The following is a 13673-nucleotide window of genomic DNA, read 5'->3' on the forward strand; positions in this document are numbered from 1 at the left end:
CCAAGCAGGCCCTGCTCTGTCAGTGCAGAGTTTGATGCGAGCCTCTAACCCACAAACTGTGAGATCATTACCTGAGAGGAAATCAAGAGCCAGATGCTCAACCAACTGAGCCCCCCAGGCACCCCTTGATGACTGTTTCTTAATCATAATCCTTTGTTTGGAAATGCAGACCGAGAGCTGACATCAAGAAGAAAGCATGGCTTTCAGAGCAGCCCAAAGCTTGACTTGCCCACTTTTCTTCGTAATCCCTCAGGTCAACCAAACAACATGGAAGTATTCATGCCCCATACTGTTTATCTTCAGACAGACCCACCTGCTTCACTCATAAATGAAAAACTCATAGTATTAACACAAAGTACGATAAGTTAGGGGCATTTTGGACAGATATAGATAGCATTGTGTATCCAGTTTAGTGGATAGCTAGCCCTCAGAAATCTGGATTCCCCTCTACAGCCAAAAGGCCCCAGATGCTTCCTGGTCTATCTTTAGCTTGTACACACACACACACACACACACACACACACTCAACAAAGAAACATGAGGAGTTAATTGTAAAAACAGAAAGCTTTAGACCAGACTGAGGTCTGGAGTAACTTATTTGAAAACCTACCAATTCACAATTCTCTAGTTCAACAGCAACCTTAGAAATGCTTTATAATATCTCAAGAGTACAATCAGGAAACTTCTTTGTCTGGCACAAAAGGGATTGTACATTATACACAATTTAATAGTCCTTGAATTGCAACATCCTGTAAGATAAAATCCAAAAGTTTCCTCCTAACCTCCTTTCACTTAGGAAGAGATTACTCAAGATTCCTTCCAGGTATTTTTGTTTTGTACTTGGTAGTCATTTATTTGTCTTGAATTCATTCTTTCTTAGAATATTGAATCCAACAGGAAAGGACTTTGGAAAAATCATACCCATCTGACTAGGGTCTAAGTTATTTGCTCTGCTCTCTTCCAATCAAAAGTTAAATGTTTGGAATGGACCATGATCCCATTTAGGAATCACTGGAGAAAGATTCTTCCCTGAATTTTGTAATTGAGGCTTCCCCCGCAGATTGCACATATATAATACTACCTGTATACCAAAAGTACCCACATTTACATCTGTCTTGACCTACTATGGGAACTGATAGACTCACTGCAAACCGGGTTCCTTGGTGGCACATATTTATAAAGCTAATCACATCCATAGGCTAGTATAATAAAAATAACACAGAGGCACCTGGGTGGCTGAGTCAGTTGAGCATCTGACTCTTGGTTTCAGCTCAGGTCGAGCCCCAAATCAGGCTCTGCGCTGACAGTGGCGGAGCCTGCTTGGAATTCTCTCTCCCTTCTCTCTGCCCCTCCCCCACTCACCCTCAGTGCGCGCGCGCGCGCGCGCGCGCGCGCGCGCGCTCTCTCTCTCCCTCTCAAAATAAATAAATAGGAGTGCCTGGGTAGCTCAGTCAGTTAAGCATCAGACTCTTGATTTCTGCTCAGGTCATGATCTCACAGTTCATGAGTTTGAGCCCTGCACTGGGCTCTGAGCTGGGCTCTGGGCTGACACTGAGGAGCCTGCTTGGGTTTCTCTCCGTCTCTCTCTCTGCCCCTTCCCTGCTCACGCTATCTCTCTCTCTCTCAAAATAAAACTTAAAAATAAATAAATAAATAAATAAATAAATAAATAAATAAATAATAAACTTTAAAAAATAACACAAACACAATAGTAGAATGGCACCATTTTTCATAATAGCCAAAAAAATGGAAAAAGCCCAAATGTCCATCAACTGATAAATGTATAAAATGTATTATATCCATACAATAGAATATTTTGGCATTAAAAAAGAATGAAATAGTGACGTAGGCTACAGCATGGATAAACCTTGAAAACATTATGCTAAGTTAAAGAAACAAGTCACAGAATACCACATATTGTATGATTTCATTAATATAAAATGTCCAGAAGAGACCAATCTGTATAGACAAAAAGTAGATTAGTGGTTGCCTAGATCTGGGGCAGTTGGGAGGAAATGGGGTTAGAGGCTTAAGGATGCAGTGTTTCTTTTTGAGAAAATGAAAATATTCTTAAGTTGTGATAGATGCACAGTTCTGTGAATATACTAAAAATCATTGAATTAGATATCGTACATGGCTGAATTGTCAATTAATTTTCAAAAAAAAGCTGTTTTTTCAAAAAAAGAATGGCACCATTACTTCATGAATATTTAAAAAGAAATGCCATCAAAACTCCATTCTCTCATACAGTTTTCAATAAGGTCTTTAAGTCCTCTGGAACTAATGAATAAGATTTTAAACTCACTTGAGAACATAGAAGGCATGTTTTAATTTTCTAGTTTTAAGACAAGTATTATACAATGAGAGAGAAAGAGAGGAGGATTAGGTATGTGGTTTAACTTTTCTGAGCATCAGTTTCCTCAACTGTAAAGTGGGCATACTGTTTTCAGTTTTTACTGGGCATCTTTTAGACACTGGACTTGCTCTGTCCCATATGTCAACTGCACAGAAGGAAGGAAACCTGAAAAGAGATGACAGGGCAGAGAGAGGGGTCCTCCTCTCAGCCCTCTTTCAATGGTTCCTCTCAAATGCCCTGATGCTGTGTTGCAAACAAAGTGAACTATCACAAATTCACCACTATATTCTATGCTATCACACCCATCTGGAATGTTCTTTTCTGCCTCCTCACCAGGTCAACTCCCATTCGTCCTTCAGGATTCAAGTGCCACTCTGTGAAGCATTCATTCCTCTTCCTCGGGTCGAGTTGACCACTTCCTCTTTTGTGCCTTGCATAGTATCTAACCACTCTTTATTTCTGTAACTTGCTTTCTGTAATGGCACGTATTTGCTGATGTGCTCTTCTGAGAAGATGGGGAACTCTAGGAAAGTGACATTTTAAAATTCATCCTTGTGTCCCTGGCATTTAGGACAGTGCCTTGCTATTATGGGCACCTTCTATCAATGTGGCAGTCTTCTTTCAACCATGGTGATGACTTTAAATTCCTAACAACTGGCAAGAGCTCATAGCAGAGCAACTTCTGAGAAAGACTATTCTAATTAGCTTAATGACCTGAAGGAGGCATAAGCTGGTGGTTACTGCTTGCCAGTGAATTTAAAGAACTAAAAAGACATTGAGATCATAAAATAAATGGCTTTTGAGATAAGTTTTTCCCAAGTCTATATAGTTGTTTTTTTTTTTGAGAGAAAAGCTTAGGAGAATATGTAAACATCATGTATTCTTTCATTTCTCAGCATCATATAATGGTATTTATCCTTTTCAGCACACAAATTGTTTTTCACTTGTTATCATTTTGATGCAAATCTTCTAGAAAGTTGTCATAATTGTCTAAGCTTTATTGGACAGCATATCCTGAAGAGAAATTGACCTTTTATTAATCATATATGTCCTCACAATTGACCTAAATGATTGTGTTGTGCTTTCAATATAATTATGCATTCACGGGCTCTTGAGAAGTGCATGAATGTTTGACCTACATTCACAGGCCCAAGACAACTATGTTTTGAGTTTTTAATTTTACATTGAATAGCTTTCCTGTTTTCTCTCTTGGCTTTTGGTTTTTGTTGCTGACAAGACCTCTACTGATAGTCCCCATTCTAATTTGCTGCTTCTCGTTTTCTGTTGTGCAGGGAATTCACAGATTGTTAAAACGGGCTAGAAGAATTAATAAGTTTTGAGCGAGAACTTAATGGGCTCTCTTATGACTAAAGTGCATGAATTTGTGATATGCCTGAAAGTGTCTCTCGGTGTAATGTTTTTGCTTACTTTCATTCTCTTGGTCTTATTTAGGTGAGGTAGTGCTACCCTATTCCTTCAACTAGTTTGCTGTGATAGGACATGAAATAATCTTGTAAATTAATGGCTACTTACCAGGTATTTCCAGGGTATGACTGTCCTATCATGTGATCAGTTCCTCATGTTTGCTTGGTTCCTCCTTTAATTCCTTAATCCCATGCAGTAGGTGGTGACTCATTCCTATTTCCAATGCTGCTGATGGAAAGTTACTAAGCAAATGGAAATCTGATTACAGGAGAAAATTACAAATATAGAAAAGGACAAATTTTATAAAATGGATCTTTAAAAAAATTGTTTTTAACATTTATTCATCTTTGAGAGACAGAGCATGAGTAGGGAAGGGGCAGAGAGAGGGAGACCCAGAATCTGAAGCAGGCTCCAGGCTCTGAGCTGTCAGCACAGAGCCGAACGCGGGGCTCGAACTCATGAACTATGAGATCATGACCTGAGCCAAAGTCAGATACTCAACCGACAGAACCACCCAGGTGCCCCAAAATGGATCTTTAAAAGGTAAAAAAAAACATTCTCTTATTCTGACTGTAAGCCTATTCCCAACCTCTACTTTCTACCCATTTACACCCTAGAGACAGGCATCAGCAATACCTGTTAAAACCTAGATAAAACAGAACCTAGCCAGAGCACCTGGCCGGCTCAGTCAGAGGAGCATGAGACACTTCATCTTGGGGTCGTAAGTTCGACCCCCACATTGGGTGCAGAGATTACTTAAAAAAGTAAAATCTCAGGGGCACCTGGGTGGCTCAGTTGGTTAAGCGTCTGACTTTGGATCAGGTCATGATCTCATGGTGCATGAAATCGAACCCCACATTGGGCTCTGTGCTGACAACTCAGAGCCTGGACCCTGCTTAGGATTCTGTGTCTCACTCTCTCTCTGGCCCTCCCATGCTCATGCTCTCTCTTTTTCTTTCTCTCTAAAAAAATAAATCAACATTAAAATAAATAAAATCTTTAAAAAAAAAACAGAACCTAGCCTATGACAAAATAAATGATGGTTCATTAATAAAATAGACTCATTCCATGTGGCAGAGACTACCCTCACAGTAAAGACCATGGAAATATAATTGACAAATTACATACCATAACATGAAAGCTTAAGACCTTCTAATAAAAATATATGAACTGGTTATTCTTAATATAATAATACCATTTTTAGAGCATCATTTGAATATGCCACATGGCATTCCCTTCAAGGTAAATCAGGAAGTGGGTTTCTACATAAAACACTGGTGCTTTTAGGCTACTAAAAATAAGTGTGGGCTAAAACAATTAAATGCTTCTAATCGTAGAAAAACTGTAGATTTGTTCTCATACAAAATAATGCAAATTAAAAACGATAATAACCATTATAAATAAGGAAATTTGAAGACATTTTATTTCCTTCTATTGAATGAAAATACGAAGATATATAAAAAATGTATACACTGATATATGAGATGATGTATTTGATGTTCTGCTGTTGAAAGTTAAAATTCACATTAAATTTAACAAATTGTTTAATGTAAATGTTTTTTATTTCCTAATTTTCAATCAATATGTGTCAGTTGGATGTTTTATTTAAATAGTAGCTTGAGAAGAATTCTCAGATTCAATTTTATTTTGCAGATTTCATAATTTAAATACCTGTTTTTGGTTTCTTAAACTAAAATTGCAATATAAAATATTCAGTTGCATGGAACTAAACATTTTTTTGTTTTATTTTGTTTTTAAAGTTTATTACCTATTGGGATGAGCACTGGGTGTCATATGGAAACCAATTTGTCAATAAATTTCATATTAAAAAAATAATAAATAAATAATAAATAAAGTGTATTTATTTATTTTGAGAGAGACAGAGAGCAGGGGAAGGACAGAGAGAGAGGGACAGAGAATCCCAAGCAGGCTCCATGCTGTCAACATAGAGCCCAGTGCAGGAATTGATCTCACCAACCGTAAGATCATGACCTGAGCTGATATCAAGAATCAGACGCTCAACCAACTGAGCCACACAGGCACCCCTAAACATGTTTCATATTTTAAAAATTACCTTATTTTCTCATTATGAAAATAATACATTTCATTGGCATGTTTGGAAAAATCAATGATATAAAGAAAAAAACAAATAAAAAATCAAACCCATAATTCTACCACTCAGAGATTAATATATAATTGCATTTATTTCACATTATTTTTAAAAGCCTTACCACTCTCACAACACCATTAGAAAATATAACAGTGATCAAAATTTGAATATGTCTCTCAGCTTAAATTAATTCATGATCCTGAGATCAAGAGTCACATGCTCTACCAACTGAACCAGCAAGCACTTCTCAAATGCATTTTTAATAATGATATTCATCATATGTTAAATATGTAGAACTGCCAGCTTACCAATTTTTATTTATGTATTTTTAAAAATTTGTTTATTTGGGGGAGAGTGCAAGCAGGGAGGGGCAGAGAGAGTGGAACAGAAGATCCAAAGCAGGCTCTGCGCTGACAGTCTGACAGCCTGACAGCAGCAAGCCCAATGTGGGGCTCAAACTCGCAAAACGTGAGATCATGACCTGAGCCAAAATCCATCACTCAACCGAATGAGCCACCGAGGTGCCCCCAGTATACTGATTTTTAAAACATCAAACCTCAAATTCCCACAACCATATCTAAAACTTGGCTAATACATCTTGCAAAAGAATAAAAATGTATTCTCTGGGTTTAGAATAAAACTGAGGTTATGAGTTCTATATTTGTCAGAGCATTCTCACTTTCTTGATTCATGAATCAATATTTATTGAGCTATCATATGTGTGAGATAGCATATGGAGCAGACAAGACACAGAAAAGATTGTATCTAAATGAGGCCAAAAGAAATAAAATGGCAAATATATCATTCAATAGGTTAGTTCTAGAGGGGGGCAGACTTTTTCTGTAAAAGGTCAGATAGTAAATATTTTAGGCTTCGTGGGCCATAAGGTCTCTGTTGCAACTAACCACTTTCATGGTAGCATAAAGCAGTCATAGATTGTGTGTAAAGAAATAGGTTTTGCTGTGTTGTAGAAAAGCTTTATTTACAAAAAAACAGTGGGTCAGATTTGGCCCCTAGACTATTGTTTGTCAACCTCTCAACTAGTATTCACTGTATTTACAATGGATACAAAACAAAACAAAAAACAGGATTGAATTCTTTTCCAGTTAATTAATTAACTTTAAGAATAATTAAATTGACCATCCAAGTGTATTGTATAATTATGTTCTGGAAGTGCAGAAGAGTTGGTCTTCAAGTCACTTGGAAATGGAATTCCATTATTCTGGTGCATCAGATATAGTTCAAATTGCTTTCAATCTCTCGTGTTACCATTGAACACCTTTCCCCAGATATAAAATTATTTGGGGAGGGGGTGGAATTCTCTTGAGTTCCAGCAGGAAACAGGGGGGTACTCCGGAGGTGCCTAACTAAACAGAAGTTAGAAAAAGGGTAACTTAGGTGTGGGATGTTAAGTGAACCAACAGAGGCTGGTAAAGCACCCAAAGATGAGCAGTAGCAGGCATCTGCTTCACCCCTGGGCCTGAAGGGGCAAGAGGAGGACACTGTTATCAGAATCCTGGAAGACCATACATAGTCTTGTAAGAGGAGCCACCGGATAGGAGCTGTGTCCACAGAGAATGGGGCCACTGCCATCATCATGATGCAGAAGAAAAAACTAGGAAAGAATATCCCAATCTCTCTGTCCTTCTCACTCATATTGCCAGCCAGTGCCCCCCACTGCTGAATACCATGAGAAGCAGAGAGCAAGAGAACCCAGATGATGCAGTCCACGGAGGTCAGCCTCCTGGCACAGAGAAAGAGAGATTGAAACTAAAGGCCCCAAAAGAAAACTATCTAGCACAGAGCTGCATGTGAAAAATGAGGAGAACACCTAGCACTATTTTTACAGATCCTTTGATGGCCATACAAGATGGCAATTCTTTTCAAATTAGAAGCGTAAATCTTTGGTGGAATGCCTTGATGAAACAGAGGGAGCTGATAAGTGTGTTAAAAATAAAATGCCATAAAATTTGTGGCTTATAGCTTGACATGTATGGTCCATTAATGCGAGGTATAAACCAAATCTTTTTTTTTTAACTGACAGATATATATCATCAGAGCCCTGCAGTGTCTTGCACACAGTAGGTGTTCTATATTAGTTGAATGAATAAATTTGTGAAAATAATTAATTTTTCATAACTTTCATTTAAATAACTTGATTTGTAAGTAGAAGGAAATATAATTTATTAAAAGATATTATTTTAAAAGAAAATAACAAAACTGGGGTAAACAAAACCAAGCGGTACTTGATTCTCTTATCTGTGTCCTCTACTCAACAGAAACTGGAAGCACTGCATACAAACCAACCTTTACTAAACCCATTCATCAACGTTTATTTAGAATGTATTCCTATTTCAGGGGCACCTGGGTGGCTCAGTCAATTAAGCGACCCACTCTTGCTTTTGGCTCAGGTCGTGATCTCACAGTTGGTGAGATGGAGCCCTTGGTGGGGCTGTGTGTTGACAGCACAGAACCTGCTTGGGATTCTCTCTCTCCTTCTCTCTCTGCTCTTCCCCTGTTCTCTCTCTCTCTCTCTTCTCAAGATAAAAAAACATTTAAAATTTTTTAAAAAATAATGTATTTCTACTTGAAATCCTTATTCATCATTTTGTTTAATAAAAGTAAAATGGATAACAAATCAGAATTAGGCCCTTTACTTCTATTTGATAAAGTTCAATTAGCATCTTCCAAAATCATTGTGAAATAAACATAGTGGTCATGGTACTGGCGGCAATAATGTTAGTAGGTAATATCAGCTACATCTTCTATATTTCACAATACATTAATCATGTGAAAACTTTGAGTCTTAATTAGGAAGATATTGAATGTTAATGTCACCTTTCATAAACTCATGCCCAGCTTCTGTGGAAATTTACTAGCATAAGTCTAAAAAAACAGATTTCCAAGTCCTGCATTGGGTATATTTTGATCCCAGACGGTTTTAGATCTCACCCCTCTTCTTTTTAATTTAAGATATGGCAATAGTATGTCAATTATATTACAGCTACAAATAATTTTTGAGTTTTGGTAATTCTGAATTAGTTACCCAGCTATTTCTGCCTTTTATTTTCTCTCTCTCTCTTTTTTTTACTATGGCCCTATCTAACTCATACTTGGATTTTTTTTTTTTTTTATTTAACAAGGGTCATAAGAACAATGGCCATATTTTTCCTGTAGCACAATGTGAAAGCACTTTTCTTTTACTCTTTTGCAAGGGCATATCAAATTACATGGAATTGGCAAAAGTCAACATGATTTTGTGAAGAGCAAGTCCTGCCAAACTAATTTCTTTTCTTTTCTTTTCTTTTTTAACCAACTGCAGAAACTGACAGATGGTATAGTAATGATTACCTCTACAAAACATCATCTGTGTCTACTTACTGGCATATATATCATGTGTTTTTAAACATAATGTGGTGCTCAAGTCTGAGGTGAAATCACGAAAGGAATGCTTCCTCTCCCCTCATTGCCTCTTAAATGCTGACCTCAGCATAAAGGTGTAAATGAGACTGGAATTGGTTATTGAGTGCGCCAAGTACACACACATTGTAGATCATCCGTTGTCTCCAGAGAAGCAGGAAAGTGGAATTCTACCTGTCCTAGAAATCAAGTGACTTAGTGCTACAAGGATGTCTCACAGTGTAAATAACATAATATCCCTGTACTTCTGCATTAAAGGATCCCCTCTTGACAACTACTACAAAAAAATCTGGCCACTGAGAAGAGGTGAAGAAATTAAAATTCACCAAAAAATTCCTGCATATTTCAAAAATAACCTTTTTAGTAACACTTGATGCTTTCTGAACTTGTGAGAAGCACCATTCACATGCTGCAATGTCAATATTAAATTTTATCTGATGTGTTTTTTTTTCAATGAGAACTTCCTGCTTAGTTCCTTTTCTTTTGTCCATTCAGTGAATATGCATTTTGAATATTTATTATGCACCCGGCACTAGGGATATAAAAATGCATAAGATGTTTCCTTATGACACATGTACCTTTATGGACATCATAGTCAGCTAGGAAATATAGACCAACGTTATTCTAAAATACTGCAATGCATGATATGTGCTATTTACAGGAAGATTTGATGGAAAATCAAGAAAGCCTTCACAGAGAGGTGACTTGTAGCTAGGCCTCGAATGAAAAGTTGACATTCAATGGGGAGAAGAGGTTCAGGGAATTTGAGGTGGGAAAATGATAGAAGCAGTGCATCAAAATACAGAAGAGCATGATGTGTTTGGGGAGCCATAAATAGCTTCCTGTGGCTAAACTATACTTTCCCAGGGGTGGAGAATGGTGGGAAATGAAAGTTCAATTCATATTGTAAGAAAGTGAAATATCATACTAAAGAACTGGCCTTTATCTTATAGGCAATAGGTTCAAGTGAAGCTTTAAAAAAAAAAAAATCAAGCGAATGAGATCAGATTTCTCCTTCAAGAAGAAAATTCTAGCAGCGCCATAGTGGGTAGTTGGAAAGAGGTGAGACTGTAGGCAGAGAAACCAGACAGGAGTTCCTCCTACTAAAGTTTTATAGATTCAGCTTATGCTGCTTTTTTTTGTTACAAGTTTAATAGTGACTTTCTTGAACTTTGTTGGTAGACAGGAGATTATGAACACTATCACCAGTCCAGCAACTTGTTCATGTTGCCCTCTATTGGCAGAAAAGAAAGGAAATTACTCTCTAGGACATTATCTCATACTTCATTAGCTGACAATATTTCAATTTCTATTGCAACTGTGTGCCAGTAACGGTGCTAAGAGTAGAGGATACAAAAAAGAAGCTCAAGAAACTCATAATATAAGAATAAAAATAAAATTAAAATACCATTAATGTAGTGCTCCCAATTCATAAGTAATATTAATATGTGTCATACAAAATATAAACACAGCCAATTCACATCTGTGTATTGAATACATCTCAATATAGTCAGTATTAACCACATTAACAAAAACTATAACTTATATTTATGTAAGTTAACTTGTAAGAATATGTCTTCATTGCAGGAAAATCTGACACTACAGATAAATACAAAAAAGATAAAAAAGAGAAAGGAAAACAATTGGAAAAAAATTCCACTCACAATCTCATCTACCTAGATGCTTTCAAATTGTCATACTTGCACACTCACACACACACAGAAAACAATATCATAGGCAATATATATTATTCTTTTTCCCCACTTAACAATACAGACATTACATACAACTTTATATACATACATGTATTTGTACATATACATATACATGTATACATATATAGAACACATAATCTACAATATACATACAATTCCTGCTTAACAATAAACCTATATTTGCATGTCAATAGAAAAGCTTTTAGAATATAATTCATATGAGATGGAAACAAATTAAAATTTTTCCAGGTTTTACAGATATTAACATATAACATATGTAAGTTTAAGGTGCACAATGTGATGATCTGATACACATATATATTGCAAAGTGATTACCACAATAAGGTTAGATAGCACCTCCCTCCCCTCATATAATTACCATTCTTTTCTATGTGGTGATAATGTTTAAGATCTACTCTCTTAAAACTTATAAGTATATAATAAAGTATTGTTGATTATAGTCACCATTCTGTACGTTAGATCCCCAGAGCTTATTCATCCTATAGCTGTATCCATCTCTCCATTTCCTGCACTCCCCAATCATTGGTAACCACCATTCTATTCTCTAATTCCAAAAGATGTTTAGATTTCACATGTAAGTAAGAACATATAGTATTTGTCTTTTTCTGACTTATTTTGCTCAGCATAATGCCCCCAAGGTCCATCCATGTCGTCACAAAGGGCAGGATTTCTGTCTTTTTTATGGCTTAATAATGTTCCATTGTTTAACATTTGTCTGTAGTCAATGGACACTTAGGTTGTTTCCAAGTCTTGACTATTGTAAATAATGCTACCATGAACATGGCAGTACAGGTATATCTTCATGATCCTGATTTCCTTTCCTTCGGATACATACCCAGAAGTGACATTACTAGATCATATAGTAGTTTTATCTTCAATTTTTTGAGGAACCTCTACAATGGTTTCCATAGTGACTGTACTAATTTACATTCCCACCAGTGGTGCTCAAGTGTTCCAATTGTTCCACATCCTTGCCAACACTTGTTACGTACATATTTTAGACATTAGCTCCTCATCAGATATATGGTTTGCAAATATTTTCTCCCATTCTGTAGGTTGCCTTCGCATTTTGCAGATAGTTTCTTTGGCTGTGCAGAAGCTTTTTAGTCTGCGTAGTCCCACTTCTTTATTTTTGCTTTTGTTGTTTGCACTTTAGATGTTATATCCAAATAATCATTGCCAAAACCAAAGTCAAGGAACTTTTTCCTTATGTTTTCTTCCTCTAGCTCTATAGTTTTAGGTATTAAATTTAAGTTTTTAATCTATTTCAAGTTAATTTTTGTCAGTGGTGTAAGAAAGAGGCCCAGTTTCTTTTTTTTTTTTTTATGTGAATATCCAGTTTTCCTAAAACCCTTTATTGAAGACACTATCTTTGCCCATTGAGTATTCTTGGTTCTTTTGTCAAATATTAGTTGAGTGCATATGTGTGCATTTATTTCTGAGGTCTGCTCTGTGTTCCATTTGTCTATGTGCCCATTCTTATGTCAGTGACATACTGTTTTGGTTACTATAGCTTTGTGATAAAGCTTAAAATTAGGTATTTGCTGCCTCCACCTTTGTTATTTTTTCTTAAGATTGTTTTGGCTATTTGGGGTCTTCTGTGGTTTGATATAAATTTTAAGATTATTTTTTCTATTTCTATGAAAACTTTCAGTGGAATTTTTACAGGGATTGCAATGAATCTGTAGATCACTTTGGGTAATATGCACATTCTAACAATAGTAATTCTTTTTTTTAAAGATTTTATTTTTAAGTAATCTCTGTACCCAACGTGGGGCTCAAACCCACAACCCCAAGATCAAGAGTCACATGCTCTACTGACTGAGCCAGCCAGGCATCCCAATAGTAGTTCTTCTAATCCATGAACATGAGATGTCTTTAAATTTGTTTGTCTTCCTCAATTTCTTTCATCAATGTCTTACAGTTTTAAGTGTACAGATATTTCACCTTTTTGTTACATTTATTCCTAAATATTTTATTGTCCTTGATGCTATTGTAAATGGGATTATTTTCTTAATTTCTGTTCCAGATTATCTTTGTTAGTTTATAAAAATGTAACAGATTTTTGTATGCTGATTTTGTATATTGCAACTTTACTAACTTTATTTAGTTGTTCTAAAATGGTTTTGATGGGCTTTCTATATATGGGATTATGTCATCTGCAAATAGATAATTTTACTTCTTCCTTTCTGTTTTGGATGTCTTTTATTTCTTTTTCTTGCTTAATTGCTCTGGCTAGGACTTCCAGTACTATGTTGAATAAGAGTGATGAGAGTGGGCAGCTTTGTCTTGCTCCTGATCTTAGAGAAAAAGCTTTTACACCATTGAGTATGATGTTTTCTCTGGCTTATCATACCTGGCTTTCATTATGTTGAATTATGTTCTTTCTATACCCAATTTTTAAAGAGTTTTTATGATGAAAGGATACTGGATTCGTGAGGTGCATTAGCTGCATTTATTTAGATAATTTTTTAAAGATTTTATTGTTTTTAAGTAATCTCTTCTCTACACCCAACATGGGGCTTGAACCCACAACCCTGAGATCATATGGAGTCATATACTCCATCACCTGAGCCAGGCAGGTGCCCTGAGATCACATTTTTTAAAATCTTTCATTCTATTAAAG

Source organism: Acinonyx jubatus, chromosome A3, assembly GCF_027475565.1.
Source record: "Acinonyx jubatus isolate Ajub_Pintada_27869175 chromosome A3, VMU_Ajub_asm_v1.0, whole genome shotgun sequence".
NCBI classification, from domain to species: domain Eukaryota; kingdom Metazoa; phylum Chordata; class Mammalia; order Carnivora; family Felidae; genus Acinonyx; species Acinonyx jubatus.